This window comes from Bombus pyrosoma, linkage group LG10 (assembly GCF_014825855.1).
Source record: "Bombus pyrosoma isolate SC7728 linkage group LG10, ASM1482585v1, whole genome shotgun sequence".
In the NCBI taxonomy this organism is placed as follows: domain Eukaryota; kingdom Metazoa; phylum Arthropoda; class Insecta; order Hymenoptera; family Apidae; genus Bombus; species Bombus pyrosoma.
In genome coordinates, this window is record NC_057779.1 from 5,040,485 (window position 1) to 5,067,425 (window position 26,941).

Below are 26,941 nucleotides of genomic sequence, written 5' to 3' on the forward strand. Positions count from 1 at the left end.
GATTTCTTTCTTTCCTCGCGTCTTTGGGTAATTTTTGTGAATTTTTTTGGATTTAATCCAATATATATATATATGTATTTATTTATTTATTTATTTATATCATATATAATATATTTTGTGAAACATATTTCGAGTATAGTAATGCTACGAACTAAGAAAAGTATTTACATGTATACGAAAATATAAGCCACGTATAAAACAAACTTCTTTCTTTTCATATGTTCGAGATAATGTTAGTGGTTGTACGATTAAGGATTGTTGTCTCTTGTGGGCGAATATAGGGTTCTGCTTTGTAAATTAAACGAGCATAACCGAGTTCTGCGCGCGTAAATGTATCTAAATGTTTTAGGAAACGCAGCATGTTATTAGAAATCTGATATACCAAAGTATCGCGTATTTGTATTTATATGGTTTAGTGCAATTTAATTGAATCGATAATACAGTCTATGCTAAATAATATAATGAATGGATTAATAATTATTAGTTACTTATTCTATAAGAGGAAGTATTTTATTCTGTGATTTCGGCATATTGAAATATTTAGAGCTAGAAATAAATAGTCGATTATCACGACTGGTATAACTGTATAGTAATGTGATTGGGGATGAAAGTTAATACGATTATTGATTTTTTATCACGAAGAAATTGATTCGTAAAGTCGTTTCAAGAAACGGTTGGTCGTTTAAACGTTATACGAGAATAATCGATACATGGAAATCAGAGATTCAATAACGCATTACGTTTAATTAACGTGTACAAGTTACAATAATTGGAAAATTAATTTTTGAGAAGCAACAGAAAACTCGAAGTAATAAATTTTATTACGGAAGCATATAATGATTAATTGATGGAAGGACACAGTTGAAAAAATAGTTCGTTCAACTCGTATCTTTTATTTCTCGCATTGTACAATCTTTTTTCCGACGCTGAATGCGTAGTATAGTTTAATTTATGAAAGTCTCTAAAGCCAGAAGGAGCTGGAAATAACCGTAACGATTCAAACCGTAGTGAAATCCCCTATTTTACAAATTCTTCTTTCTTTTTATTTTTTTTTGGAATATCTGCTTTTTTTTATCATACGTTCATCTGCGAAAACGACAAAAATCGACGAGAGGAAAAGAAAAAATAGCGTTTCTTCAAAAAAATAAACAGCGTGCACTTATTATACATAGAGTCGTTTATTCTTTAAAATCGCATTTTTTATATCGCTTTACGATCGTATTGCTTTGTAAATTTGTACTTGTGAAACCAGGAGGAAAAGTAAGACGACTGATAAAGAGAAAAATGCAGCTCTACGCGTTACATCTATGTTGCATCTAGCATAAACTAAATGTTACCATTGAATGAATATAGATGAAAATTGAAAATGAAAAATAAAAGCATATCCGATCTATTGCATTATTTATATTTATTTATCCTTGCAGTATGTCGAACAAAGTTCGAAAATGAACAGCATTGTGCATGCGAACGGTTGCAACGAGACTACACGGATACTTTAGAGAGCAAGAATTAATCTTTATTATTTTCTACAATTCTTTAATCATTTGCTTTTTTATGATACGATCAACCAACAACTTGAATATATCTGTGGAATGAAATTTAAACTTTGAAACCAAGAGTTTTGTTTCACGTTCGGACAGAAAAAGATTATAAATTTTTGCAAAATTTATTTGTACAGCTTTTCTTCTTTTTATCGGTGTGAATAATGTAGAAAACAATTTTTTAGTTTATCGATGTTGTTTTAGTGGCGTCATGGTTAAATGTATCGTTAATGTTTAATAAATTTTACTTTCACGCTTGCTGTCCCCAGAAAGTTGTGTTTCATTGAATTCAGCGTTTCGTTAAAAAAGACCTTTCTTTCGTTGAAATCAACAATGATACAATTAATACCATATACGTAATATATATTTTGTTGTATAGTAAATTATTAACGATGCAATTAAAATTGCATTAAAATATAGTCGCCAACATCCATATAAAAATGGAAGTTAAATTCTGTTCCACTTAAGAATGTTTACAAAAGATTCTTCTTAACTTTAACACCTCGACTATAATATCTTACTGTAAAATATAGCAGTAAATAATGTAAAATGTAGCAACACTGTACAAAGTATTATGATAAAGGAGAGAAAAGGCATATCGAATAAATTTCCTCCATTACAATAAATTATTCATACTACTTTTTATTTTTCTCGCAATATACCAATGTAAAAAAGATGAACATTTTTTAATCGTACAAACGGTCGTAGTCCGATCAGGCGAATGCTTCAGAGAGTTCGCATGGTTTGTGCAGTTTCTTGCGAAATTTCCAGGATACTGTGAGGTCTTGAGCATCCTCATTCAAATTCGATATTCCAAATATTCGCACGTGCTCAGTTCTCACGCCTACTACGTGTACCGTGTAACAGTTTATCCTTCTCTCTATCTGTTCTCCTGTCAGAAACGCGCGCGAACTCGCGATTTATTTCGGTCGCCACTTTATCCAAACTTATGTCACAATCGCGCCTCGACGGATCTTTCGGATCAAATCCAAGGTCTGGGAAGAAATTAGAATGAAGATCTGGCTTGGTGGTGACGATATGCATTTTCTACTATATTCCGACATTCTAATAGAAGACCATTTAATATTTAGGGTATATTTTAGTTTTAAGACACGGGCACGTAAAAGATTGAGTATTACAATTTTAATTAGAAGACGTAGTTTCGGCTGTTTGAATGAAAAGACACGTGTACACGAAACACGTGCAATCACTTTGTACGTCTACGCTACATACGTATGTACTTCATTATATGTATACACTTAGTACAGATTATTATACTCAATATGCATTTTAAAATCATGACCACTGCTACCCACTTATTTATATGAATTAGTGATGTTTAATGTAACTAATGGAATATTCATGTATCTATGAAGAACGTAAATTTGTAATTCTATAATTATCAGTCTTTCATTGATATAGTATACTAATTAGACTATAGTTATTCTATTAATTTCTTTATATTTCTTTATATCCATAAATATTTTCATATATTCCTGGTAAAATCAATAACCGAATATCTGTATATTAAATGAGATAACAAATATTAACATAAACTATTTCCCAAAGACACTACTATTCTTGAGATAAAGTAGCAAAGCAAATAACAAATAAAATAAAAATTTTATTTGAATTATTGCTTGGATAAAAACTTATTTGGATAATGCCAAATCTTGTATCACATATCTACAAGTATACGTGAAATGTTTCCAATTGGGGGGAGATTTCCAATTTCAATTGACAACATCCACGAGGTAGAACATTTTTCAACTTTATTGAATTATTTCCTTGTTTGTTTATTACACGGTGGAATTTCGATTTCGTTGTTTGACTAGATAGTTGGTTTTTCATTTTATATTTTTATTTTATATGTTACATTTATTACAATTTATTCATTTCTAGTTTCAGTAGTATATTGTATCGTAAGGAAAAGAAACCTGTCTACGGTGATAAGTGAACAAGAGTAATAATATTTCATTTCGTATCGTAGGACATAAATATGGCAATAAATTTAACGAGAATACTGCTGGTGTATTCTTGGAAAATTACGAATGAAAAAATATTTATATTTTACGACTTCCTGAGTGACCCTGGTAAGAGAGAAATGATTAAGGCCAGAAAGCTCTCTGTGGCCAACAAGGTGAAATGCGTATTTCAATTTGGCTTTATCATAATTTAAAAATATTCATGTTAAATAAAAAGAAAGAACAAAATAGAGATAATAATGATTTAAAGATTATCACGTACGCTTATACATTTAAATGTGTATTATACTGGACAAAATGTTTCTATTTTCTTTATTTACCAACAGAGTGTTATATTCTTCTTAATATCATTTTAATATTAAAAAATATCTACTGTTAGTTACAGTGTTATTTAAACTCGTCATATGATCCACATGTTTCGCAAGATTTGTCATGTCAAAACGATGAAAAGATAATCATGCGAAGCAAATTGCAATGATAATAGTTTAAATGCTATATTTTTGTATGAAATGCATATTTACTGCGTCGATTAGAATTATAATTAACATTACAAATCTGCTTATTTTCTATTTTCAGTATTGCATCATTCTGTATATTGTATTCTCATTGACATGTTTATAATGACGTTATAAAAAGTGATAAAATATCCATTCGTTATTAAAATTCGGTATATTGGCTACGAAATGATTAAAAAAAAAAAAAAGAAAAAACGGAATAAATAAAGCGAAATAAAAACTAGCGATGACGGCTTTTAATGGTCCATCGTTTGAACGAGAATGGATGGTGAAATGGAAATGATCTGCGTTCTCATTCATCCACGACAGATATATGTATACGTATATCAAACGATGTTAAAAAAGATAGTCGAGAAATGTTGGCTACTATCCATCATGTTATCAGAAAATGTGGAAATCCCTCGATGAGATAATAATGCTTTCACATATACAGCCACGTCAATGGAAAAGTAGTTCTCTTGATCTTATTTTTCATCAAGGATCTGCATGTTGATTTGGCTAATTTACGGTGATTAATTGCTAGGAAGAAATTTTAACTGTTTCAAAGTGTACCAAGATATAAATATCGAATTAAATAAATAAATCTCCAATATTTAATAAAACGTATGCGACATAGAAAAAAAGAACACCTGAAAGGAAAATGAAATCGCACGGATTCGAATGAATATTCATGATCAATGAAATACTAGTTTTTCCGCGCTGAAAAAACGGCAAAACGTTTAGAAATTGCGGTATACGTGTATTTTGAGAAACGTTTGGTTGGCGGGTGGTGACGATAAATAAGAAAAGGTGCGCATAATTTTATAAAATAATATTTCATTCGTTTGCAACATCGCAACAAAACATGCAGCGATAATTCGTGGCCACGAATATTTTTACGTCTTATAAAAGATTACCACAGGACAGATTTTTGGCATCGGTTTAATTTCCTTGCTTTTTTACGAATAATTTCTGAGTAATACGTATGCGTACATCTGTTCAACGCGAAGATTAAATTCTCGAAGCTCCTAAAAATTCTAAAACTTCAGCCAAAATGAAATTTATAAAATGTGGCACAATACTAATTCAAATAATTTTTCGCAAATTCTTCTATTATATATTTTCCTATAAAGACATAGTCCTACGTCTATCTACAATTCATTAAAAAAAAAAAAAAAAAAAAAGGCAAATACGTAGATATTGCAAAATATTTATCTTCGGATACGAGTCACTGTATCAACAATATCGTTGTGGAAATTTAAGACTGACGCAATAAACACTACCTGGAGTGCTGCGTTGTTGCAACTTGTTTAGACGCAGCGTAAACAGTTTGTTTCTCTATCGATCAATGGCTTGACACGCGCATCGCAAATCGGTTTTTTGAATTTCAAGTCATTCCTCGTTATCGTGGACCAATTGCAAGCTGTAGTTCTCAGTACTACGAACTTGCGTCATTTCGTTTGCGTAATTAGCAAAAATTCTGCAACACGATTCATCCCATTGACGCACAATACGATGAAAGAGGAAAACGAGTAACGAACGGTGTGAAAGACCAAACAGTTCCTGTTCCAAGGCTCATGCTGTTTCTCATCTACGAAACGACATAATAGTTGGTAAATAAATAAAAATGGACTTATATTATTGCCGTGCGATCTTCAACTGTATTCGTTAGACACGTAATACACCTTGATGTGTACTAATTATGTTTCCTGTCGGTTCTATTATTCTTTGCTATTCTGTGTATTTAATAGCGAACGCGTAATAAGCACGCACAAAGGTACAAATTACTCGCGTATAATAATTAGAGCCAAAGGTTCGCGTTCGGATATGGCGTGTAGGCGTTTTATATAACTCGCAACCTACGACTTTTTATATGTCTTGACATTTAAGAACCTTGTCGAATGTATTAAAAGAAATTATTACAATTTTTTGTTATTTCAGCCCCCCTTAAAGGTTACTATTATAGCCAGATTATTTTTCTACTTTGCATCTTTATTAATTACCAGCCTTGCGTGAATCCTTTTTCGTAAAATATTTTTAAACAAGTGTCTCGTTGTTCGAGTACCGATCATGCGTGAAAATTGTTTCGTAGAACTTTTTGGAATAAATATTCCAATTTCATATTGATTTCTTTAATCATAATTCCACATTAACTTACTCAGCACGTTGCTTTAACGCAATTCTTTTTTCTAGTTGATTTTTTATTGCGCCATCGAGTAAGAAAATGTGTATAATAACATCTGTTATCGAAAAAATGTTTCGATAATAACATCCAAAATTTTATACATTTCAAGCATGATAACTTTGTTCCGCGAAAATGATCCTTATTGTTGACAAAATCACGAAGATTAATGTAAGGAACGTGTTATCGTTTGAAGATGCAAGTATAGAGTTATTAACTAGTGTTAGTTACCATAGTACGTAAACGAGATTATGGTGAAATCTTATTGTCGTGTGTATGCAAATTTGCAAAGTGTGCTTCGCGGAACAGGAATGTTGGAAAATTTCATTACGAACATTAAGCACGTTTTCCAGTTCGCTGCCTATCTAATCGGAAACGCTCTAACTTCAACTTTTGATACGTGTTTATTATCACAAATTTGTAAATTCATTAACAAATAATATAGACTGTGTCGAAAATTATAAGAAATACACAACAAAATTTTAAATAGACAAAATATTTCAAATATTTTATTAGCATTATGTTTCGAATATTCAGGATAAAATAATATACTTATTTTTATGCAATTTATTCTTAATAATGTTACAAAATTAAATTTGAAAATTTTCAGCAATTATAAAACTAAATTTTCAAGTAAATCGAATTAAATTTCGAGTAAAGTATTTTTTATATGGATAATATAATAATTATTTCTATTGAAAATTCTGTATCACATTTCTACACTTCGATTATCACATTTCTTCGCTTCTTGCTGTGTACTTTAATTGTTAACGAGTAAAACGATTTGAATAATATTGTGCATAGACTACTGCGTACAATATGATAGGAAATACATATGTAGTTTTCAAAAGTGTTTGAGCTGCAAATAAATTCTATACGCGTTTGACAAAGAAGTTAGAACGAGAATTCGAAATAAACAAAATGCTTCTTCCGTGACTCTAAATTTTAATTTTTCGCATGACGTTAGTCTCGTATGTTGGCGTGCTCTTTTTCAGTCGTGGACGATTACTCGTGACAAAGGTAGGCTTGACGTCAAAGTTCAAGATTGAGCAATCTAGGTTACGAAATTGTACAGAATTTTCTCCTCATTTGTGCACGTATACGTCAGTTACGTTCTTATTAGTAGTATAATGGTCGCGAATAATATATATTGACGTTGAAAAGTTTAGAAGGTTGAGTCATATGGGCGCTGTCATTTTTCTTAAATAATTCTAGATTTTAATATCTTCACGTTCAATGACTTCGATTGCATGAAATATTAAGCATAGATCTGATATTCTATTGTACTTAAAAGATAAATTTTTATGCAAAAAGATGGTATAATAAAAATTGTAAATAGTAGAAAGTTTCCAACAAAATGTTAAACTTGTTGAACCTATTTCTTTTTCCGTGTTAACAAAAATTATGCGTTTCGGTGATATAAAATAAAATATAAATTTTGATCGTATTAAAGCTTTTAAGAAAAACGGCATCTCGATAATTTATGTATCGTTTCAATATTTTCAAAGAAGCCACCGCGAATAATTATTCCATCTACATACCGTTATTAAAGAAGAAAGGAAACATCGTAATCCATATCACAGCTACCACAAAGAAACTCAATTTATCTGTCATAAAATTTTATCTCCAGCTACAAAAAATCTACTATCTCAATTAGGATATTACACGTAGGAACGATTTAGAACGAGCCGAAGACTGATAATGGAATGGTTGCGATCTCGCATTTAACAAACCAGTAGAGGTACTTTCATAAGATATTCAATTCATTGTTAGTCGAATTCCTTTATTAAAAAATTTCACAATATCAAGGTAGTAAAAAAAAAAACATGGGCACGTTCTCCGACTTTGGGTCTTGTGTATCTCTACAAACGCGCTTGATACGCTTCTACAATGAAAATCCGCTCGAGGAGATTACAACACAGCTTGCTCAACCAGCCTTGAGGAAATAATTACCAAGGAAGAGGAAGTATTTCGTTGTTTCGTTGCAAAAGTGTAATATTAGACTGTAACGTATAAAATGACCTAACAATTCCAAAATTCTACATTTCTATTCAAATTGTCCTTCGTTGTGGATCTCCTATAAAAATGAACGTTTACACAAACATCCACTCTACCAACGATAATCCTCATCCTCTTCATTCATGCGCAAATAAGCGAGCCTCTCACAGACCAAACAGGTCAACTCCACTTTTTAAACAATTTCTCAATTTCTCAATTTAAGCAACTGATTAATATTCGATTCTCGGGAAGCAAATTGTCTACTACCACGAGTATTTACCTACATTCATTTGTTACAAGAAGATGACAAGAATAACGATACTGAGTGCCAAGATTTTCAAAAATAGTGTTTCAAATATCATCGCCTTTCGATGCTTTTCGATTTAATGTGGCTAACGTCGAAACCACGTGGATGCAACAACTTGTAGTCAACGATATCCTCGAGTCGATAATATCTCCTTCGACTTGGAACGTGGCTAAAGAGCAAGTAAGCTAATCAGGCATACCAAGAGGGATTCCGATCGACGTCGATTCCATGCTTCAACAATCGTGAATATTAATTCGATCGATTGGTCGCGTAACGCATCTCTGTGTATACTACACGTTTTTGTATATGTAAGCGGGTGGAAGGAGTGCATATATGTATGTGTGCCGGTAGAGACGTGTAGCGTGACAGGTTTGTTCTTGGACTATTACTATGCCGCGATCGTTACGACGTATGACATTATAGTGGTATCACGTGAGAGCATTCGTGAAGAGATGCGATCTCGAGCACCTCGAGCATGCACCAGAGTTCGATCCACTCGGCGTTAAGGGGATTGTACGAGGGAAACCGAGACGAAACCTTTCTGTACCTCGAGTACTTTGTACGAAAAGGTTTCCTAGAGCGTGACGGCGATTTATTCAATTCGCATTTCGAGGGCAACGTCTCTGAAAAGCTAATCGTTCGATGATTTCTCGTCGAATCGAAACTACCATTTTTCTTCTATCCATGTGAATCGTTTCACTTTGTTAACCGAGCCACCGTTTAAGCTAGAAATTTTTACAATCGAAGCGCCAGCAGCGATAAGGCAATTTCAATATTTACATTGTGTTAGATCGGTACAAAGGAACCGTACGCGAATATACGTACCTGCGTCGAATCACTCTTTCAAACGTGCTAAAAATTCCTGGACAGCCAATATTCGAATATGAAGTCCAAAGGTGTCTGTCTTCTTTTTCGATAAATATTAGTTCGGTATAAATGTGAGATGTTACTTTTACTTTTGCTGTTCTGTTACACTGTATATAGATTAGAATTCTCATAGGATTACGTGATATCTAGAGAGGAATAATCGTGAGGAATACATTTGAATTAATTTACTATCAATAATGGTATATCGGTGAAATATAATACGTACGATGAATTCGAATAGTCGCACGTACGAATAATTTTTCTTTTATCGAAGCATTTTTGCGACGATTTCGAAATAATATTTCGTTCTACATCGAATGTGTTGATGATATATTTTACCATTAACGAAGCTTCGCAAAATCCATCCTAGAGCACAAATTATCCTTCTAACGTGACGACAGGTTTATCCAGCAACAAGTCGAATTAAAATTCGACATTTTTCTTTATCTACGCGGGAGACACTGAAAAATATAAAAGAGAAATCGCGCGTCCTCGATAATGTTTGAAACACCGTTTGAAAATTTCACTGGGAAAGCAATGTTAACGTTAACGTAATAATTTAGTTGTATGCTAGTTTTGTAAGGATCGATAGATAATTTTGGCGAATTTGGAGAAAAACAGCTGTTGCGTAGGAGGCTCGATTCGCGTATGCGAAGCTCTCGCTGTAGGAAATCTCGGTTTAATGTACGTCACATGATGCGTACCCTCGCGCGTTTTCTTCTGTCGAGCATGAAGTATTTGCGCAAATAGAGAGCAGATAATGCAATTATGTAATTTTCGTCAGTTTTCGAATGTTGCGAAAGTTACGCATGTTGTTCCAAACAGTATTTTGTTTACTGTTATGCTTTTCACACGGCAGGTGTCTGGAAACACTTACGCAAGCGTTCGTAAAAACGCTAATTAGCATTTCAACAAGATAGAGAGACAGGAGGGGAATTCTTTTATTATATTGTTTTTAATAAGAAACGAGTCTTTCGAATAATATCTATTTTTTATCGCTATACAAAGGAAAAGAAATTATAGCATCTCATTAAGATTTCTTTTCTCATTGAACTTGTAAAATATGAAATTATACGACCCCAATATTCGAGAATGTCAAGAAATTGATGTATTTATAGCAGCGCGATAATTTATTTTTCATAAAATCACGGCAATATTTTTTCCATCTTTTATTCGTGTAATGAGCTTCTGAAAAGCGTCTGTTGATGTAACATACTTTTTGTCTTGACGAAACCGTATGTAAGTTACTTTCGCAATTAGTTATTTTATTTGCATTTACGTAACTTTTGACGAACTATTTCAACGGTTGATCCTTAACGAGTTGAGAAACGATCTTCAAGAAAATACCGTTGACTCGTCTCGAAGCATCAACGATTAGTCTCGCAAGAATGAATAGTTCGCGAAATAATGGCCAATATCTGTATTACCAGGGCGAAAAAAGGTTGGCCGCGACAAAGGGGAGCAACGATCTCATCTACAACAGCCTACAATTTTCAATGACTCCGGGTCCTCTGCAACAACCTTTCATGCCCTTCGCTGCTCCGCTCTATTGCCGCCAATGTAAAGTACGGTGGCTTTTGTAGCGCGAAATTTACAAGGGCAAGATATTTCTAAAGAACGGCACGCCATTGTATCATTGGTGCATGCGTGCGATAGATGCATCGATAAACAACGAAAAACGCCGAGGATTCATTATCTTCGTATCGCGTCTATGCAGCAGTACGACGTCGCCATCTATCAATAGGTTTCCGGAAAAGTCGTTTCGTATCGCGATATTATTATATAGCATTATTGCTACCATAATCGCGAAATAATTTTTTCCACGGATTAAGATCACTACAATTCGATGTATTTTGTGATATTGTAATTGAAGCAAGCAAGCGTGCGTTTGAATGGTAGAATCTCGATTAACGATACGATTGATCGTGGGAATATCGAAAATTTGGGAATTGGCCTGTGTAAGAAAAATTGCTGAACAAAAATGGGCATTGAAAGAAATTATTATATTTTTATTTAGAATTCTTGTTTTTATCGAATATTAATATACATACATATATATTATTTACGATTATTCAAAAAATGATTTATTGTCGCGAGTAGTTGTACTTGACCTTTCTGAAGTTTGCAGCGTGTTAGGATTTCAAATGAAACAATGTCTTCCTTAAGTAAATAGATATTTCAATCATAGAATTATTTTCTGGTAGTATTGAAACTGTAATTGATGATATTTAAAAACGTAAGTTGCAGTTGTAATACTAGTACTTTTCAGAAGAATGTATGAGAAACTTTGTTTGGTCCAAGAAGGGAAGGGTGACCTTGTATCCAAGGGCGATACAACAGGTTTTAAGCAGAGATCAAATTACAAAATAAATCTGTGTGTACATAGTATAAAGTTACGCTCTATCCAAAAAAAAAAAATTTTGCTTCGTTTGAATTTGATTCCGTGTTAATTTCTTGATATTATCAATAAGTAGTTCACAATAAGGAAATCATAAAAATTTGCACTTTATTTTTTCAACACCCTGTATGCACAGAGAGAAATTACAGCGAAATTTCATATCGGTTAGGTATATTTACTCTTTACGTAAAGATGAAAAATAATTCTACTGTCTTAATATTAATGACCTGTCAACTTGATATCTTATATATTGATTGACTTAATTGCTTAAATAACAAGTCGATAAATATAATTGCTAATAATTATTTAGCTGGATTTTTCGCTTTTTTTATCGAATGATTAATGATGGATAAATCGATTAAAGTATATTTTCGTTTAATTACAATGCTGATTGTTGAGAATAGATAAGAGAGTGGTTGATAATGTTGTAATGTAAATATGCTCGTTAACAGTTTGTTAGTTTTAGTTGGGCGAAAAAAGAACTAAGACAGTGATTAATACTTTTATAATTAATATTCGCAGGGAGAATTTGAGTTTAATTGGTGTAGAAGCATTCTAGAGGATGGAAATTTATTTATCGACGTGTGTTCGATGAAATGCTTCCCGGATTTTCCGTTGGCAGCATTTGCAAAAGCGTACGAAATACAAATTAAATGGCGGGATTTATTAAGCCACGAAGAATGAAACGTTGTTTCAAATTAGTTTCAAGGCGTATAAATTAAGCGTATAGACGAATTGTAAGGTGTATTATTCGTTTGTTTTGAATTGATTTTTTAATGAAGTTTTAGAGAAGTATAATTTCAGTGTATACGTTAATCGCAAAGCGTAAAATTTTTAGTAGAAAAGTATGTGTCAAGAAAAGAAGAAAAGTTTCAATGAAAATATGTTAAGACAAATTACTCGATGAAACAGGGTCGATAAATAAGATAGTTTATTAGACATTTTTACTTTAAACGTCGTAGTTACCTTTGAAGGTATACAAAAGTCAAACGTCAGATACATTTTAGAAAAAGTTTTGCGATCAAGCAGACATTTTATCGATCTTTTTTATATTTCCATCCTTCAAGGTATAATAATATTTTAAACTAAACTCAACCTCTCTATGTATTTTCTATAATTGTCTCATAGTTCAATTTTCTCACCAAAAAGAAAATAAACATTTCAACTTACAAGATTTACCCAGCGATCTAGCCATTCCCTTTCCACAATTTCTCAAAATCGATAAAGTTAATAAAATTAGCCTAACTTCAATTTCTCAATAAGAAATCCGCGAAATACTTCCAACTGTCCGAAACCCTGATTAAGGAAGCACCTTTCGAAAGAAAAAGGGAAGAAATCGATTAGAACCGGCACAGTGGCAATATTTTCATAACACCGCAGCGCCTACTCTCCCGGAAGCCATTTGTTAGCATCACCGGAAGTGGAGGACGTATATCAGGTTTCTGTGACTTCCATAGCCTTCTCCCTTTCGCAACTGCTTGCGACAACGTGCACGCACGTAGCTCAGAAATTTAAATCAAAAGGAGGAGGACACCTTATCAAATCGTGGCTCGCGTACATAAAACGCGAGAACCGGTAATAAATCGTCTGGTTATAATTACCGTATGTTGTTATTAGGGCTGGATCGCCGCCAGAACTCGAGCAGAGACCACGGTAAAATACTGCTATCTACGGTAGATAAGCAGAGAGCCGAAAGCTCGCCTGGTAGAGGCGTACAGAGACGGGAAAAATCGATATTATCCAGGTTCGCTCCGCGCAAACCGACGAGCCCTTCCCAGAACGTTATATTTAGATATAGACCCTTCCCTCGTCATCAAGTAGCACGGTAGAACGGTGGACCTCGCGCGACTGCCCCTGGAAACGGATATTAACGCGGTTAACAATGCCCGTTTCTGCATCGTGGTCCACCATTTACGTGCTCGTAACGTGTACTACAAACGAAACTCTCAAGAATTTGAGAGAAACTTATCAAGGCTTTTAAGACATGCTGAGCCTTGAAATAATAATTCAGAGTGTCTTTATACGACGAATATGTTAATGTATCGCGTGTAATAAGTGAATCGAATAGAAAAACTCGACTGGATTATATAGAATCACAATTGCACGCACGCACGCTCGCTCATATGGCGTGATATACCATACATGACAGGGACGGAAATAAGAAAAAGAAAAGAAAAAGAAAAGAAAATCCGCGCTCTATACTTCCTCAATATAGAAATCATCCTCACAAGATATCCCCAAGAATTCCAAGACTTCCAAGTTTTTTTTAGGCTTAAGTCTAAGACGTTCCACATTTTCAAGATTCAGGAAAACTTTCAAGATTTCTAAGTTTCGAATATGTCTATGTAACGAAAAAGTCGCTTATAACGTGATTCGAAGCTTAGAACGCTTGAAAGTTTTGATCCCATCGGTATCAATCTCCAACTGGATAGATATCGAGATGTTACAGCGCGATATCGCGTGTAACAGGCTCGTACGATTTCTGTTGTATCTTAACGAAGCATTGTGCGTTATTCTATGTGGATGACTATTCCTTTTTCTCTCTTTTTTTTTTTTGGTTAGTCGATTTTCTCGTTGTTTTATTTCCATTCGATCGAAGTTTAGCTCTGTGCGGTAGAGTCGAGTGATCGTAACGTTCGTGTGCCTTTTTTGGTGGCATATTGTTTTGACATGAGCTTTTATTCGACGCAGTCAGTCTTTCTAAGTTGGGTTAGGTTAACTTGTTCGTCTCAGAGGCAATTTATTTTGATTCCTCTGGTTGAACTGAATCTACGTAAACCGTAGGTAGAATAGGTGTATGTAAACCATAAGCAGGCTAAGAACCTATATATATGCAAATCATTATTATATTTGAATGATATTTGATAAGGTAAGTTTGATGTTAGTTTCCTCAGTAAAAAAAAGTCTACAAGTTTCATAATACGATTATCAATAATTTAAGTATTAATTTATTAAAGAAATATTTTTATCTATTCTCAACCCTAAAAATTGTTAGGTTTTGTTTGGCACAAATATTATACAGACGCTTTTGTTCAATCATTTCGTTCCTCTTTTATTGAGACGAGAAATATAACACAAATATGTAGTGTGCTCGTGTGTGTATTTGGTTTCGAATCTTGCAAGTTCAATTGGTTGTAGAAACATATTTTTGTTTATTGTATTTGTACAATTTATATTTTTCTTTATTTCTTGGAATTCTATCGCACCCCATTTTGTTCAGTGACATGTCGTCTTTTTTGTTTCTTTCCTGTTCCAGCAAAGAATGACTTTATTTCACATGTTGGAAGTTTAATTGGATGAAAAAATATTCTTCGAAATGTTTGATTTTTCAAATTTTTGAGTTTTGTTTTTGAAAGTTTTTTACATATCTTTTTGTCCGCTGGCGTATATCATCCTTTTTATATTTTTCTATCGCGAGAAATATAAAAAGCATGAGTTAAATTTGCTTCAAAGATTATTCTGCGTAGTCTTTTTTGCTGTTTACCCGTCGTTCCATTTGTTTCTCTCTCATTGGATCGAAGAATTGGATAATTTACTGTAAACAGTAAAATATCCTTTCGACAACTTAGAAAAGAAAAAAAAAGAAAAAAGGTTGCATTTCGATATAACGTATGAAAAAAAGAAATTCGAGAAAGGAGATTCGATGGAAGCGTTCAATGTTTGTGAAAATTTACGCGAAATAGTACTAATATTTCAAACGTATCAATTCTCTAGGAAGGACAAACGTCATATTCTAATTTTATCTTTTTCCGTGGAATCATCCGTGACCGATATTAGAATCTGAAAGCATAAAAGTTCGTATGCATGGTTCTCAATGGTGGCTAAAGCAGATATTGCGACGTTCGATTCTATATCCCATCTTCGTTGATACTTTGAGTGTCGTACATCAAGCCACGGTGAATATTTGCTTTTATATGCACACCTTGGGATATGTATGCGGTTTTGGTACAGGCAAGGATCGAAATTGAATAAACACGCAATTTATAGTGGCAGACGAAAGAGAATTTTAAAAGTGATTGCTAAGAGAGGATACGATAATCTTAGAAAATGGAATTACAGTAGCTCATAACAACATTTGAACGCCTATAGGAACAATTTATAAATATATTATTATGTTATGTGAAATTTCTTTGAAATTTTAATATCACTGTAATGAGACAGGATTATCATGATTGTATTGATAAAGTTTGAAAGGAAATCTGAAATGTACAGAGAAAATTGAATTTATTATCACGTAGTTGAGTAAGAAACGTTTGTATGTCATACAATATGAAACAAGGCAGTAACATTTAATTCATAATTCATATATGCGAATGTTATATTCAAATTGTGAAATGAACATGATGTTTCGTGTTTCCCCTATGTCTCTCCCGTTAATTATACTTTTATTTATAATTTATGCAATGCTCTTTTAATACAGCATAATAATATAATTTTTTATTTTTAATCTTCTCACGGAACGCTATATGCAGACGATTAAAACCTTAGACTTTGCTATTTCAATATCCTATATGTAAAGATACAGCATAAAAATAACAAAGTTGTCATAGAAATTGTAAAAATAGTTAAAGGAGTTGTTAAAGTATAATTGTTGAATGATTACACTTCGGTAATAAGATTCTTAATGAATGTTTTATTATTTCAGGGGTCACATTGGAAAAGGAAAAGGACAGAGACGGAAATTACATACTCTTTCAATATGAAACCAACGTGTGATGTGTAAACCTGCATAAAGAAGCTTTCTCTTTAATCTATAAACGGGTGCATATCGGCCAACATGATGAATTGAAGAGAAATTGTGTAGGTTGAATATTCGCAAGTAGGTCGAGAAGTTCATTAGAATTCTATAAAGTACCATTACATTTTTTTCATGAGAGAGAACAGTAATTTTCTACTTATTTTAATATGATCTTCTGACAGTATACCGAACGATTCTATAGATAATACTTTTTTAATTTACTTTAATTTAATTTAACTTATTTGTCAGGAGAAGCACGAATCTTTTTGGGTCATTAGCGAGACTACTGTATTGCATTACATAGTTCAATTATTGATGGAAAGAAATTTTCTTGTGTTTCTATTTTCCTTGATTTTCATATAATAGCTTTTATCAGCTTTAATCTAATACTTTTTAACCGAAGAAATTATCTTAAAATCATAAATTGCAAGATCTGTTATTCTAAATAAACTAATTCTATCTTGACCCATTTTTTTTTACTACAAAATTCTCCTCCTTTCAATGTAATTTGCGTTAAAGTACACAAATTTGAACATTAATAAAAAAGGCATAATAATTATAAATTTAATTAAATTCTAAATAGGGAAATGTGTACCTACGAAAAATAATCTTACAAATATCGTTATTAGAATGAATAGGATTTGATGATTTGGCCAAACGTAAAATTATTAAATTCGAACAAAAATGTTCAATTCTCCATCGATCTTTTTCTCATAAAATTCCTTCTCAATCTTCGTATATCCCATTTTTTAACTAAAAAGAGCGAAAGAATTTTATCACCAAGTAAAGTTGAATTTTTTAAATATACATAGCAGGGGGTTCGATTAAAGGAAAATATTTTTCTAAGAATTCGGTTTCCGTCGAATTCCGTTGTTCGCTACACTGTTATTACATCAGCTTAAAACATTAAAAGTCCTATCTCCGTCGTCGTTTCAACGATTTGTACTCGCGTTTGGTTTGCACAAATAGCAAACACGACTGTGAAAATTTTACAGGAGCCGTCGCCACAGTTCTCGTCGACGACGCTATCAATGTTTACGTTTTACTTTAATTATACAGCGCACACGCGGTTTTATTAATAAAGTAAAGGCTGCCAAGAAGGTTGCATCGTATCACGTATACAGGGTAGGCAATGAATGAACTATTTTTTGACTTTGTTTTACCGGATATTCATTCGAAACATTGTGGCAATTTTGTAAAATAATTTATTAACTGATTACTAGGCTGCGAATGTTCTCATGTAATTAGATCTACTAATTGGAAACAGGAGAGTAGAAAATACCTAATAATTAGACAGTATTAAATTAATATATTATTATGCAATCGTATAATATTAAAAATAAACAGCATTTATTTAACTCATCCGAGACCGGTGGCATAGCATATATGCCATGCAGTATCTTGTCGCATGACAACACATGTATATCATCTGTTTTTTCGACCAATCGCGGGGAGACGCATTCGCGAGATATCACGTCAACGGGAGTCGTTAATTCCCGCTACGATTATAGTAATCGACGCCACGATTTGATCGATCCCTTGATTTCAGTTAAGATAATTGGGGTGGTTGGTTTGATACAACACCACGGTAACAGAATCTAAAATATATGTATTTCTAACAATTTACTATACACTATGGACACAGAGAATTCAATGGTTACAGAACGTGAGCCAGAAGATCAACAATTGTCTGTCTGCTCTCATGTAATCACGGAGGAAGGTTCGATTGTATTGTTTTGTAATAGAAGAGAGAGGGTAACTATCCCCGTTGTTTGTGCGTGACGTAGTTTCTGGAAAAACCCAGCTTTTCCGTTATGCAAATACTCGATTTCTCAGTGATTCTTGAGAGCGTATAATAAACCTAAGGACTATTTTAAGAACCAGCTATAACCCGAAACCTTAGCAGGATTAAACATAATGTTAAAGGCTAAACTAGAAGCTTAGATTTATGGTGGGTCCTTAGGTCTATTGAAGTCGGAATTACGGTATGTGGGGCCTTGACGGTCAGATCCAGAGTTACGTCACACGGCCCATCTGGCACGACGTAACATCATCAGTATTTTCAGACAATTTTCAGACAACAGTCAACAAAACAGTGACTGCAGAGATAATATTTATATTTGGGAGAGCATCTAAAAAATTTTCGTCACGTATGATTTATATTACTTTAAACAATTTTTTTCGTTTAACTATATATATCAACATATCTACATATTTTATTAAAATTTTTATATTTTGCGTGTGTGTCATATTTTGTTGGTTTTGGCCTACAAATATGAATAACGTTTATTCCTGTCATACATACGTTATATAACTGTCTCATTCTTGAAACAGATATAATTACCTTTTTGTGTGTTTATCTTTATGAAGTTTTAACTAAAACGCTATTTTACTCGGATAACGTACACGTTATGTTACGTGGACGTACGACACCAAAATTATTACGGTTGCTCGATTACATAACGTTACGACTTATTTTTGAATAAAAATTGTCCAAAGCGATCCTTTTTATTTTTATATCGACTAGTTTCACTTATTTTTTTTTATCATAAATGCAAACAAGTTGTTGCTTATTTTGAAGAGTTTTGTTCAAAGTCATCGACATCGAACGTGTTGAGGTAATCAAGATTCGATGTAAAAGACCGACCTTTCACACGGAAAAATCTAGCCAGGTGTAATTTATTTAAACAACTTATTTTACAACGAATAAGAAAAATCTGGAAACTCCATTAATCTGCCCCCCATATATCACTCATTTATCGAGCTAACCAGTCAATAGAAACTTTCATCTCTAAGTGAAAAATGACCGTGATAAATCGTTAGTCGATTTTACGCGCGTCATTGTACAACTCTTTCATAGATGTCTACCATAGAACTATAGAACGTATGTGGTAACTTTAACTCCTTAGAGAGTTTATCTGTGTAATATACATTGGCTTGTCCCGCAGATACTAACTTAAAATTCTTCCTCTACACTTATTATTACGCGTAGATGCTCGTATTAATGATATTTAATTAGATACTGAAATTTTGTTCAAAATGAAAGGTGTCCTAAGTCCTTTGAACTCTGCCGTATCAAACATTTTGAAAAAAAGTAACCAATCGAAAAATCCAAAGATCCAAATATTATGAATCAGAACATTCGAATAGATATTAAATTAGTCACTGGAATGTATGAAAATCTATAAACTATCGATCCGCTTATATTTTGAAACAAATGAAAGATTTATACACTTATGATGTGTGTAGGTACTTCTGACAATTTCAGAGTTAGAAGTACCAAGGAGAACCATGAAGTCTTGAAACGACGTAAATCCAAGAGCGCACAGATTATTTCTGAGCTTTTCTCTGAACATCGTCGAGATGACATTCGAGATCCTGATCGCTGATTCTGTCATATTTCCATTATGAACACATCCGACCGGCAGTGATGTCGATCTACGCGAAGATGAGGCTAACAAAGAGGCTAGGGTAGAACCTTAAGGGAGCTGTGAAAAAAGAAAACGATCTCGTGCAAAATTTTCTTCACGAACATCGAGGGGTTGTTGTATTACGGGCTGGGTTGAATTGACTACCCCTTCATGAGTCGTTTTAAAAGTCGTTCAGCGTATAGTCTGTTCTACGAAATATTTACCTTACCATACGTACGTCAACAATTTCAAAGATATATCACGAAGAGGATACCTTCGAACGTTTTAAAGATTTGTATGTGGATGAATGGATTGAAATTAGAGTTCGTTTATTATACTATACATATAATACACAGCGTTCTTAAAGAAATGTATTTGAAATATGAATAAAAATGGTTATCACCAGTAGTACGAAGAATTCCTTTTGAAGCATTTTGAGTGATTTAATAAAGAAGTCTCGTAAACTTAGATTATACGTGAAGTGAAATATTTGTGAGAGATAAAGGCTAACTGTATAGGTAGAAAAGAAGACCGATTCGTCGTAGTTTTTCTTTCGATCCTGCAAAATCCTTTTAAGAGCGAACTCACAGTATAAACGAGACTTTCTTCGCTGTTATTGATTTCTACGCGGATAAAAACATAGCTTTCACGACTCGATTAATTATTTCATCGTCGATGAAACGATTTTTATTTTTTCATACGAAAACACGCGTGAAACACATTCGATACGCGGTAACGCTGTTTTCCCTTTCGCTTTATTTTTCAATTTATTCTGCGCTGATCCATAAATCATATTATCATTAAAACGGTTTTACGCGGTGAGGTTTTGATAAATTTCGTCCCGTAAATAGGAACCTATCGGTATAACGAATTTTTCATCGAAACCGTTGTCTCTCTCATTCCATCGGGCAACGCATATAATTATCACTTGTCTGATTATAGACAGGATATAATCATATATTATAAATGCTCCACTGATACTACACGAATCCAAGTAATGTTTCCATTAAGCTGTTTCGCGAACGATAAATGCATGTAGCGCAATCCTCTTATGAATCCTTCAATATTTATGATTCATTCACGCGTTGATTTCAGAAGTTTCGAAGTTCTACGCAGCGTGAATTTTTTTCATTTGCTATATTTATTAATTTTTTTAATATTATATGATATAGAGATACACATTGAAATCAAATTGACCAATTCTATCGAAGCAATTCTATATTGATCTTTTCAATCCTGAAACATTAAACTAATCGTGTTATTTTCCGATATTAACATTGGCTAGTACCAAGAATTCTGATAATAAAATTAATCTCTTAGCATACGAATTAAGAAAATGAAATCCTAAGAATACAAACTTGAGATTCGTAGCACGATCGGGTAGACGTTTACATAATTACGCAGACGATGTATTACGCTTATGGTAGAATATAAAAATCAGGGCACTGTTGCACAATAATTCACAGCAATATCGATGAACTGAGAAGTTACAAGGTTGTAGACTCCCTTTTTAGAATTTTACAATTTTCAGTTAAATAGCTTTTATTATTTTCTGAAAAAATTGTTAGCAACTCTAAAGCGCAGAATAGGTAATGGCTTTACCGTATAAAGTCAACTGATATTAGGCTATAATGATATACATATATTAGAGGCGTTAAGAAGCTTATATTTGACTCTGCGATGAACTTTAATACTCTCAAATTCGACGATTAATACAACAATTCCCATTATTGCCTTTCGGTAGTAACAGGAAAATATCGATTAAACATTGAGCAAGGACAAGCTGCCTTTTTTCTGCAGGAAAGGGATTAGCAAGTACTGAATAGCATTACAACATTCGTAAAGAACGAAAGAATATGAGAGAGAAAGAGACAGACAGACAAACAGAGGGAGAGAAAGGGAGAGAACGTACTGTATTTACTTTCGAAGTTGTAATATTCGATACGACCGATTTTAAACGGTGACCTACATTGATTTGCTGGAATATGACTATGGATCATATCGTGGATGGTCGTAGAAAGCGAAATTGTCAATGTATGGATCCAATTCCTTCCAGCTGCTTTTGAGAAATCGGAGATGTCTGAGGGAGTTGAAATGATCGCAATCGAAATCACTATGGTTGGTAGAACGTGGACAACAGCAACAGGCGATTTCTGGCTTCGTAGAATGGATCCGTACCTGCTTACGTATATACATGTATGCACATTGCTACCTGGAAAGCTGCACGATATGCGTCTGTGATGTATTGATTGGAAGCTGGGGCTACAGGTGGCTTTCTGGCGCTTGCGCCATGAAGGTATATGAATAAGCTCTCGTTTCCTTATTAAAATCCCCCATGAGCTTGCTGGAGTAATCATTACCCAAAGCCTGAGTTTGTATCTCTCGCCTCTACTCTCTCTGCCTTTTACTCTAGATTCCTCTACAGTTTTTGTCTATCGAATTCTATGGAGAATCGCTCAACGTTTCCAACATTTTCCATTTTTCTAAAGTAAAATTCGCAACCGTGAGCGAATTCTTCTAGCGAAGTTTATTTATTTCACTAGAGTGGTATATACATACATGAAGCGATTCACGAAAGTATTTCAACACTCACTATAGGAAACTTCCCATCATTCATCGTTCGTGTATACTTTGTATGTATACTATACATAGATCGTGAATTTTTATATATTTACGCGAAATTTAAAGGTAGAAAAATACACAGGTCATGATATGCAAAAATATATAAAATACAGAAAGCACTCGTACTCGTTATAATTTGTAACAGATGAAATAAATCTGTGTTTAAATTCTACTTTTACCTCTGTTCGTAGAAATATAAAGTTGCATAAATATCTTCAGTCCAGTTACTGGGAATTAGATTTTACCGAATCATCGACGAATTAATTTAAATATCCAATAGCTTAGCCTCGCCTAATAGTTTTGATTTCCTTTATTATTTTGATAAAAACGTCGTTAATCTCAGTTCACTGAAAGTTCACTATTAATGGAATACATATGTTCGTCTTTTGGCTTAATTCTTGTTACGAGATTGCTCCTTTTCCACCGCTATTTCTCCTGTCTCTGTTTCAATGATTAAAAGCTTAGCGTCACCTGCGTTAAATTAGTTCGAGGTTACTCGTTACTTCGAGTTCTTCCGTTTTTATTATCCTCCATTCTAACTTACTTATCTCCTCCTCTTTTTCCTAACAACTATCAGCCAAGGATTTCGAATCACCAGCCACTTTTGTTTCATTCCTCTCGTATTTTTCTTTCCTCTGCACACTGCATTAGTATGATGAAATAATTTTCCTTTTCAGTCTCTCATTTTCTTTAGCTTAATCATCATGAGAATTAAAAAAAAGAAAAGAATATGTGTAACGAAGCTTTTTCGTAAAAAATTGTCGATATCCCTGCGTTTTTCTAATTATTTAATGATTACTTGTGAAAGATATTTCCAGATATTAAAACAAACGATATTTCAATATTAATAAACTATTTCAATAATCTGAATAATCTGAAATATTGTAAACTCGAGCAAAATTAACAATAATTTTCGCTGTGTCACGAAAGAAGTCAATAATCTCATGTATATATTGATGAATAACTCTTTCATTAAAATATTAACTCATAATATCCGTTTTGCCTTTATTCTTATCATTAAATGATGCAATTATAATTAATATTTATTCGTATTATTCTCATGTCCACTCGAAGTAATGATTTTATAATAGTATTCAAAATGTATTACCAGAAGCCAAACGAACTTTCTTATACAATTTAGTAATTTATCCAATGATGCAGTTTTTTGGATAAAATTATCTTTTTATCTCAAAATTATATCTTTCACAAGAATGTGTCTTATTGCGAGCAATATCGAATAATTATTTCCTCCTTTCGTGATTAATCTCTTTATCCTTTTCCTTTTTTCACAATGGCACGGTAAAGAAAACATATTTTTGTTTATCTTCCTTTCTGTATTTTTCTCTTCTTACGTTACGTTACGTATGTTTCGATGATCATCGGCAGCAGACACGCCGATTTCATCTTTAGCTAATGACAGACGCTCGTTCATTTTTCCTTTCTCTTTGCTCGCCCATTTTGTCTCCGTTTATTTTCTTTTTCTTCCTTTATTCTTTCATAGCAAGAAAAGTATAGTTAGCGTTTTTGCTTCTTCGTACGTTCTGCTCCTATTGTAATGAGTATCGATTAGAATTATAATCGGTATTATGGTTTTTACGTCCGCTCGTATTTCTTCTGTCAGTTCCCATTTAAAAAAGACAAAAGTCAACGTCGTATAAAAGCACGGTGTGCTCATAAAATATGAATATCTATAAAATATTCACGATATATATATATATATATCGATTAAGAAATACAATAAAAGGAAAGTTAAGTCGCCAAAAATTTGGTCTTTTTTATTACCTGCGCGAAACTTCGAAATAAATCATAAACTCAAAAAAAGGATCAACCACCAAGAGATCACACTGGTATAGTTAACATCGTCAGATGCAAAGCAACAGTAACCATGACGTTTGGGTTGTAGAAAGGAGCAATCGTTTTGTGTTCCAAGCAGCCATCAATCTTCTTGGAGTGGCCGTTCACGAGGGAACAACCTTGTTTTTCCGTTGATATTCGCTTTTTTTTGGGGCGCAGGTGGAACATCTGCTCTCGTAATGGAGCGTATCCTGTGACGCATGAAAGATTCAAGAGCGCCGCGAAGACGTTGCACCGGCTGTGTCCTGTACAACTTTTTAATTAGAGGACCAAATGGAGTGTTTATCAGGTCAGGACACTTTCTTATGCGTTTCCAGGACGATACATTATAAACATTGCATGCAATTTGGCGAAGTTTCTTTATCACACTGTTTCAGGATATTGGACGTCGATCTTTACGTTGTTTAATTATGTTTTTAAACATTTCAGGGTTAAGTGTGTTCTTTTTTTCGGGACTATGGAAAATGTCTTCCTTTGGCAATTATTAGTTCGTTGATCGATTTTTTATTAATTTATCATTAATCTGTTGCCTGAGGCGTTTTTTAATTAAAAGTTTTCAGGACCAAGGGATTAAAAATTAATCGAGATAAATCGATTTCAAACAAATTGATCTGAATTTTCGCAAATGTAACATAATATACTCTTAACAGGAAGAAAAATATGTAGAAAAAGTTATGCGATTCCTAACTAGAATAATCACTATCATCGAGACATTCGGTATTTAACGACGAATAAACATTTCTCTGTTGTTAAACGACAAAGTTAGACTACTATTATTTTTCATAAACCGGCGCTCTGAATATAATTCGAAATTACCATTTCTTGTTAATTAACTGTGAAATTAAATTGATGATGCTTTCAGGAGGTCGAAATCATGATTAACTAAATTCTCGCTTCTATATCTCTCAATCCTGATACATGTGCCAGTATTTCTCCAGTTAGATTATAGTTATTCCCTAGAGAAGTTATAATTTAGATTATATATATAGAATATTATATATATATATATATATAAGAGATTAATATTAACAACACTGGCTGTACGCATCAAATCCTTTAAACACCCTGGCACTCTACAGCCACCTCAATTTCTTATGTTCGTTAAAAGTTTCATCTTTCTTCCATTTATTGCTTTGTTTTTATCCTCGAATTTTGAAGCGTCGAACACGTAGCCGTAGTTTTTCAGTGAATCTTTGATGCTTTGTATCATATTCGTTTGCTATTCAACGATACACGATTTTTCAGTGGCGACGCGAAGGGTAGAAGAAAGAATTCATTTCATTCGCGTTTGAGACCGTACGAAATACATATCTAAGCGATATTGTTGCTGCGAGATATTTTACCTTTAACATTAAATATGATGAAGCAAGAAAGAGAATAGGAAGTTTCGTACACGACAACGTTTCTTAAAATATTTCAACCGAATACTTCAACGAAATACTATCCTTCGAAAATATGTTCGCGAGATAAAGAATACCGTAGGTGCAGTTAAATGAAACTTGCATGAAGAAGTACTTGAGATCTATGCTTTTCATCTTTGACACGTTGTACAACCCTTGGAAATATAAAGGAACAGATAAAACCACGAAAAAGAGTCTTCCTTTCCTCCGCAGGGCCATTTATTTTTGAATCGAATTTTTTAGTTCTGTAACCATCTTGAAAATACTCAGATTTCTATTGGAGGAAGTATCTTTCGAGTAGAATAAAGCTAAAGAGAAAAGAAAGCGAGAAACGATGAGATGGGTGATGTTTTCATGTTTTTAAATATCTCAGTTATTTAATCAGAGAAGATATATTATTACGTAAATAATAAAATTCGGATAAAATTATCTTCGAACATTGGATACTTCGATGTTTAAACAAACGTAGAAATTTTTGCACTTGTGTATTTTGTTGAGAAAATAATTGTTATTTTATAGTTAACTGAAGTCCGTATTGTAAAGGCGATTTAAATGTAATGTTAAGTAAGATAAGAATCGTATTTTCAAATAATTTAATATCGATTAACAATTCCTATTTTATCATAAATCATCTTGAAGTACGACAAAAACAAAATGAAATAAAGGGATTATGTCGACAAATTAAAAAATTAAAAAATCGTATCATTAAAAACACGATACATTTCTGTCGTACAAGTAGATCAGATATCTTCGCGAGGAATTATAGTTTCGGTTAAATTCTAGAAGTATGTAGTTAGATTTTCCATAAACATTTCATTAGAAGTTGTACTCTTATCTTATCTTTCTGACGGATTTCTATCACGTACAGGGGTAGAAAGTTTCTTCGATTAAGGAAGTTATAGATGGAATTTATAGGTAATAAGCTGACCGAATATCTAATGATATACAATTTTCATCGTCCGATCGATACGCATATTATTATTATCCACGTCTGAATGTCTATTGTCTCCCTGTTCTTAAGTTTTATGAGCATTTTCTTCAATTCTTTCATATTTTTCGTTGTATCCAGCATTATATTTTCTTTTTACCTGTAACTTTCTTAAAAGTTATTTCAGTGAATCTGCAGTTTAAAAGAAGACACGAAA

At 33.1% G+C, this 26,941-nt stretch overlaps 2 long non-coding RNA genes across 3 annotated transcripts; one reads left to right on the plus strand and one right to left on the minus strand.

Moving 5' to 3' along the window:
• Positions 1-1,992: 1,992 nt before the first annotated feature.
• LOC122571827 lies at positions 1,993-17,751 on the plus strand. 2 transcript variants are annotated; one of them, XR_006318242.1, is made up of 5 exons: positions 1,995-2,774; positions 3,111-5,633; positions 7,711-7,943; positions 8,012-8,687; positions 16,418-17,751. It is a non-coding gene; the product is annotated as an uncharacterized LOC122571827 (long non-coding RNA). The 2 variants fall into 2 exon arrangements; XR_006318243.1 differs by lacking the exon at positions 16,418-17,751 and having other exon boundaries at positions 1,993-2,774; positions 8,012-8,239.
• Positions 7,969-12,897, minus strand: LOC122571828. The gene is made up of 2 exons (XR_006318244.1): positions 9,601-12,897; positions 7,969-9,520 (listed from the first exon to the last, which is right to left on the minus strand). It is a non-coding gene; the product is annotated as an uncharacterized LOC122571828 (long non-coding RNA).
• Positions 17,752-26,941: the final 9,190 nt, after the last annotated feature.